General features: G+C 32.1%; 1 long non-coding RNA gene across 1 annotated transcript; it reads left to right on the top strand.

Annotated features, from left to right (window-relative positions):
- Positions 1–231: 231 nt before the first annotated feature.
- On the top strand, positions 232–1,216 carry LOC133815996 (uncharacterized). The gene is made up of 5 exons (XR_009884939.1): positions 232–290; positions 397–450; positions 781–849; positions 980–1,045; positions 1,143–1,216. It is a non-coding gene; the product is annotated as an uncharacterized LOC133815996 (long non-coding RNA).
- Positions 1,217–7,622: the final 6,406 nt, after the last annotated feature.

Genomic DNA, 7,622 nt, shown 5'->3' with positions numbered 1-7,622 from the left:
TCATCATGTAAAAGTCCTTTGTACTTTTTGGCAGTATGTTATCTTGCTGTATAATGCCACCCTGCAGATCTTCTCTTGTTTTGTCATTGTTTAAGTAGCAATGTTTTTTTTTTAGAAAAAAAAAATTTCATTATCTTTCTGTGGAGCAAGAGGATAGAAAACCATATACTTTAACATATTGGCATTATGCTTTACATTTGTTTCACCATGCTATCATTTTGGTTTTCTCCAGGTCAACTAAAGCTGATCGACACAGTAGAGAATTTTTAAGCGATCTAAATGATGACCAAGTAAGTTCACATTCTGGTTTTCCTGTTAAGTAAGTAATGGCATCCATGTATTTGTTTGGATTCTCTCTCTTTTCCCTTTTTAAATCTTTTTTTTTTACCCTATCAGCTAGAAGAACAACTGATTAGATCGAGCCAAAGGCTTGAAGAACTCAACAAAGAGGTTTGTCTTTCATTTTGATTTGAAGAAGAATCTTATGCTTGTACATTGTTTGTTTACAATTTCAAGAGGTTCTAATTATTTTCAGAAGTTTACTGATGACCATTGGAAGATATGTGGTAGTTTCCTTAGTTTCTTTATTTGAGGGAGCTACCATTCATTAAGGATTATGGATATAGACAAAAGGAAAGAACATGAGCCTGGCCACTTTCTTGGTGGAGTAAATGCACATTCAAAACTTCGCTGCTAAGAATTCAGTGGAAACTCACGCACATTGTTATCTTTATCTCAGCTTTTTGTGTGGAGGAGAATCTAAGATTCATTACTTTTCAGATTCTGCAGATGGAAGATAAGTTAGAAGAGAAAGGAAAATCTGTTTTGCACTTGCAGCAGAAGTCCAAGGTAAAGTGTATCCTTCTTGCTTGAGTTATATAATTTTACTTTTTCGATAATTATTCTTTTCACCACTTCTGTTTTCACATTATCAGCAAGTGGCTTTCATTTCCCCGTAATATTTTGATGATTGATGCAGAAATTGGAAGACTCTTTGATTAATGCAAAGAAAACCTCATCATACAATAAGACACAGTTGACCAAGGTATTTTCAAATATTTATTAATATAAAGCTGGTGAAAATTCTACTCAGACAATGATTGGACTGGATTCAATGCTGATGTTTCTTTAATCATCTGGAGCTTCACAAATGTTTTCTGCAAGTAAAAGATTATACGGAAAGACTTAAAAGCAGTGAAAAACAACTTCAGGTTGGTCATCTCTGAGAATCCTTATATGTATAGGAAACAATAAAAATACCATATCTTACTCTCTTTTTTCAGAGATAGTGCACAAAAATCTTTTTACTCATCTTTATCATTATTCCGTTTTGTATATATATTGAGTTTCATTTTCTCGTGGAATATTTATGTTTCTGTAGCATTAACCTGAATCAAGGTTCACAGATGTCTTCTTAAATCGGTCTCTATGAATTTTCTTTTCTAAGTTTCAACTCATTTCCCACCATATTACTTACTTTTCTCTAGCTGTGGATTCTGAAGTGATGAATTGATTTGAGTGTCTTTTTTAAAGCATTGAAACATTAATATATTGACATGACTAGGCAAGCTGATAACGTGTTACTCTGTTACATGACATTGGATAGTAATCATTGGCCAAGGCCAACGATGAGGTAAGAATTTAGTAGATAAGAAGAGTGTGAAGAGGAGGAACTAGTCAATTAGATGGTGCTGAAACCTCATGAACATAGATGGTACCAATGAACTAGGAAGAACTAGAAGACTTGGGGGAAGAAAATACCTTTTTTCATTTTATGCAAATGGTTGCTTTTGTTAATAATTTTGATTGATTAGTACTGTCTTAAAAAAATTATTAAAAATCATGTTCTCTAAATAAACTTGATAGTATTTTAGAATTGATTTGTTATATTGCTCCTATTTTTAAAACCAAAATCTTCTATATAAAACCAAAATTGATTTGTTATATTGCTCCTATTTTTAAAACCAAAAAAGAGATTCTATATATATATATTTAGAATTGATTTGTTATATTGCTCCAAAAATAAAAAACTTTATGCTGATCCAGAAAAGTTAAAGCAACAAAAATATAAGAATTTTAATATCTACTCTATTCAAGAATTGGAACCAGTAGTTGAATCTTCGTCTTAGTTTATAAATTACCTAACTAAATCTTTTAAATATTAACACAACGTTTTTCTTTTAATACCATGTAATATATTTTCATTATTTCACATATTTAATATTTATTATGGAAATAATATAATTTTAAATATTTCTGTTTTAAATTGAAACATATGTAGTGCAAAACATAACGTGCATTGCACGTACATTCAAACTAGTATATATATATATATATAAGTTGAATATAGTTTTCGTGCATGCTAAACAAAGTATATATATTGTAGTTATCAGTCCCTTTAAGTTGATTAATCTCTTAGACAGCTCTCTAGGCCATTTTCATTGGATTATGACCAATGAGACAATTGAAACTTAATGCTCAGCTGCAACTATGTGTTTTCATCTATACATGCCAGATTATTTCAGTGTTCGATTTCGATTTCACCGTTGATAATTAAATTAATTCTATACACACATATATAAATATACATATTATTTAGTTTCACCTCCTTTTATTATTATTATTAATTGTATTTTTCTTAACCATGCATATATGTAATCCACGGTGTAAGCTTTTGTACCCTGTTATTCTAGCTAGCTAGTTATAATGTTATTTCTTGCTAATATACTAAATAATATAAGAGTGTGTGTCTCTCAATATATAGGAGTAGATTTTGCATCCCGTCCTTCCCATAACTGTTAGATCAATGGTTGAGTTAATCCAATGATTATTAATCATTGGAACTCCTCAAAGTTCATCAAATTAAATTTAGAGTACATGTAGTGCATTCTCTGTTTCTTTTCTTTCTTTTTTTGTTTTTGTTAATTTTTTTTTTTTGGCTAAGATTCTTTTTTGATCTGATTACTATAAAGATATATATATCTAAAATGGTATGCATGATGATACAACTTTGATGTATTGATGTCTGTCAGTTTGTGCTTGCCCTGCCAGAAGAGTATAATATTAATATAGCATATTTAAGAGAGATAATTAGAATTTTGGTGAAGGTGGGGGAAACGATAATAATATATATGATATTGGTCAAGAAATATATCAATCCATATACAAAATAAAGGTATAGTTGAGACATAGTTTTCATATGGAGTGGCCGGACTAGGCCGCTACCCATTGTTCTACAACTTAAAAACTATACAAAGATTCTTAATTGGTGTAACACATCAACTTCCTCATTAGTACTTTCAAATTCCACATCTTTTTCAATTAGGTTTTCCTAATGAGCTCCTCGTGTTTCACACTATCCATATGTGTGCCCTATATATATTATAGTTTATAATAATATTTTTCTGTATATATATATAGATATATTGATTGATCAATTCAAATAACTTAAAAGCAATCAATAAGACAAAAATCTTCCACTTTTTAACATTTTATTATTAAATTTAAGATCATTCATCCCTATCAAATTATTTTACTTGGTAAAATATTTTGAATTATTGTATACGGATAGAGAAGCTTCTGTTTGACCCCTATACATTTCATTCAGAAAATGAGAAAATCATTTGTCCCATGGTAATAAGCAAATAAGTAACTAAGTCAATCTATCACTCGTTTAGTACCTGCATCTACCTTTAGCTGTCATAATTGCATTTTTTTTTCCTTTTACAACAGTAATAAAAAAATTGATTGGATATTAGACCTATTTTGTTATAAATTTCTATTAACATCGCAAGTATAGATAGCTAGGTTTATATAATATGCATATCATCCTTAGATCTAATCCATTATATTGAAAATTTTCTATTTAAAGCAATTATTCATCACCTGGCAAGCGATGTGTCGTCATCATGCGGGTGATTATCAGGTACATTTGCTGGCAGTAGTATTATTATTCTTTTATTCTTTTTAATATTATACATGTGTATTTTAGAGGAGTTTGAATATCTTAAATATTCATCCATAGTGAAGTAGGTTCTGGAATTATAATTGTGTGTTGCGGTGATAACAGAAGGTTGAAAACTTGCATGTATTAGTGAAGTAGGTTCTGAAAATTTTGTGTGCTATTGTGATATATGGATGAAAATATGTGTGTTGTTTGATTTGTTTGTGTTGATTGTGATAGATGGCTAAGCTAGTAAATTAGGGTATTTGCTGTCCGATTTTCTATTTGATTTACTTTTATACTTTAATGTTTTCTCTTCAAAATTTTAATGACAATACTCCTATAAATGATATCGCAATGAATATGTTGTCACACTTGGACTGATACATTGGTAGCAAGCAATGTTTAAAATACCGCTAATACGCCTCAAGGCGTTTTGTTTTTGTGAGTGGCATACGCCTCACATATTTAATTAAAAAAATAATTTTATAACATTTAAAGATATAAAGTAAGATCAATGTGTCTTATAAAACTCAAACATAGAGTAAGAAAAGTCATAAAACTCAAACATACCATAAAATGTATCATAAAACTCAAACATACCATAAAATGTATATTTTGATCTTGTAATTTTTAGATTTGGAACATACTGAGTTCTATTTCTGCCTGTTGATTCTGTTTGAACTATGTTGTAATTACACAGGAAATTATGAATGAATATAGTGGTTGAAAATAGAGAAATGAAAAAAATCTCATATTCTACATGGGACGTCGGTCTCCACAAAACTGCCGTCTTATGTATTGCGGGGGACGATGCTTGCACATTAATTGTCATCTCATGTACTGCAGGAGGATGATGCTTGAGTAGGAACTGTTGTCTGATTTATTGCAGTTGTTGACGCTTGCATAGAAATTGTCGTCTCATGTACCACAAGAGACAACACTTGTATAGGAACCATCGTCTCATTTACGACAAGAGATGACGCTTTTATTTAAATCGTCATGTCATGATTTACATGGCATGACATTGCATGGGATGATGGTATTAGAACCGATGTACGAGAGTCCATACGACGGTTTAAAACCATCGTCCCATGTCAATTTTGTAGTAGTGACTCAAGCTTAGAAGCATCAATGAACTTTCGAAATAATTCATTCTGAATGTGTCGAATCTCACGTACATTAGAGCTTTCTCCACTCCATGATAGCCATTCTCATTGTATTTCTTTCTTCAAGTGATCTCATGAGGCGCAAGTTAATTTATTCCATGAAACTGTACAACTCTCCACTAATTTTTCTATGCATTTCAAAAGTGATCTAGTAAGAATTACTTCCTTTATCTTGTTATTGTCAATTTTCTCTCTATTGTTTTCTTTGTGTCCAAATGAACAATCTTTCTGATGATATAGTGTTGCCTATCCACATATATATAATGAATTTGCATTAATAAATATGAAATTCTATTTTCCCAAATAAATTACCAAGTAATTTCCAGCTTACATTACATACGAAAACATCTCAAGCAGATGAGTCAAACATACAACCTAATTAATCAGACAGGGATACTGATAGTTCAGATTTAAACTAGTAATCACAAGAATAATAAAAATCAACATAAGAGATATTTACATGGTTCAGTTACCCTAGTCCATGGAGCCACGCTCAGAGAAGAAACTCATTAGTAATGAACATAAATACAAAAGAAATGTCTTATACACAATTAGAATCCTTCTATATTGTTGTCGCACTCTTTTTCATCACACCACCACTCTCGTTTCTGCAATAGTCAATGCTTCACTCGAACTCCCTTCAATGGTGACGGACTACTTTCTTCCTCCCGAAGAAAGACTTGCTTGACTCCTCACCCGAAGGCCTTGATATTTTCTTCCTCCCGAAGAAAGACTTTGAATGACTCTCCTCCTGCAGACTGTATAAGTATCCACAATGGAAATTACACCTTAAATCCTAAAGTGTATCAATAAAACGTGCAACATGCACTACAACACAAGACTAAGTATTTCCACCCTTAATCTCACACAAATACCAATTTCACTCTTCAATAATAATAAAGTACTATGAATTATGCAAGAGTGAATTTCCCTAGCTCCAAAGACTCCTATTTATAGTAGGCAAAAGACCTTCTTTCCCAACTTAAAAATCAAGGAAGAATATCCCTAAAAGGAAAGTCTATCTGTCGAATCTGTCAGTTACGAAATATGCTAAGCCTGTTAGACAATCTGATAGCTCAGCATGTATCTAGACAGACTAAGAAAGGCAAACAAGCCACCATCCTTCAATATGAAAATCACAAAGGATTTTAAAATAATCAATTCATAAAAATTAAATAGAAATATACATAATTGATTTATGAAATGTGTTATAAAAGACACAATAGAAATCACTCTATTTAAAGAAATAACCAAAGATGTTTTATTTCCATAAAATATCCTAATTAAATGGAAAATTGACTTTGTGAGATTTCATAAAATAAATGGAGTAATATAAAAAATGTCAAATATAAGTTTTCCAACTTATGGATTTTACAATCTCCCCCTTTGGCAACATTATAGAGAAAAATATTTTCTATAATACTCAATCACCCTGCATCAAAAAGTGTTAGTTTGGACTTGAAAAAACTAACTAAAACCCCCTGCATAAAACAATTAGGCAATATCACAAATCAGAACAAGTAAGAGATATATCAAACTGAAAATTCAATTTCTCCCCCTGAGAAAGATGTCCAAACTAAACGAAAAAAACAACCATTACAAAATCCATAATAGTCCCCCTTTTTTACTATCAAAGGGTCGGAGTATAAACCACAGTTTCAAAGTAAAGAATAAAACTTCAAAACATAAACAAAGTCATAAACCAACAACAACAAAAACTCAAAAACAATGAAAGAGAGATCGGCTACTTATTTATCTTGGATGAAGAGGCACGAAGACTGAGGACATTGTCAAGAAGAACATGTTGAGCCTCGCCAAGGGCAGAAATTTTGTCTAGGAAGGTAGTCTGGTTGGATTGAATGATTCCAATGGTAGCCTTCAAAGCAGACAGTTCAGACTCCCAGGCAGGGACATCCGCAGAGCCACCTGACCCATCAGTGGACTAGATTGTGAGATCAGCAGGCTTGACACGCTTGGAAGAGCCTTGGGTAGTTTCCTCTTTTACCTTGTAGGTAGTGCCTTTCCGAATAACCACCATGGTCTCATCAGCAAATTTGAGAGCATGCTGTGAGGAGAAGATTTTGTAAATGAAACTAGAAAACACCAAAAATTGATACTTTCGTTGTCCTTTGATCAGGGACAGAATTCAATCCATGATCCCATCGGCAGATTCACGGGAAGTCCTGTGCCAACCTTACACGGAGAAAAGCAAGCTCTTGCGAAATAGTAGCAGGGTGAGTAGTAGGGAGCCAATTAGCACATGAAAATTTGTATAAAGCACCATATTTATGAGTGAGGTTTAGAACCTTAAGGGATGTGTTTTTGGACCACTGAATGGTTTGATCTACCAACTCCGAAGCCACAACAATTTTATCTAAAAAAACAATCTCTGTTGCTGGTATAGGCACACCCAAAACTCGAGCAATCTCCTCCTCGCTAACTTTAAACCAATTCCCTCTAACATACATTTTTTCATACATGAATGATTCCAGATCAGTGATTTCAGAGGT

The sequence above is a fragment of the Humulus lupulus genome, chromosome 2, assembly GCF_963169125.1.
Source record: "Humulus lupulus chromosome 2, drHumLupu1.1, whole genome shotgun sequence".
Taxonomy (NCBI): domain Eukaryota; kingdom Viridiplantae; phylum Streptophyta; class Magnoliopsida; order Rosales; family Cannabaceae; genus Humulus; species Humulus lupulus.
The sequence above is the reverse complement of the archived record's forward strand: the minus strand, read 5'-3'. Positions and strand labels throughout refer to the sequence as shown.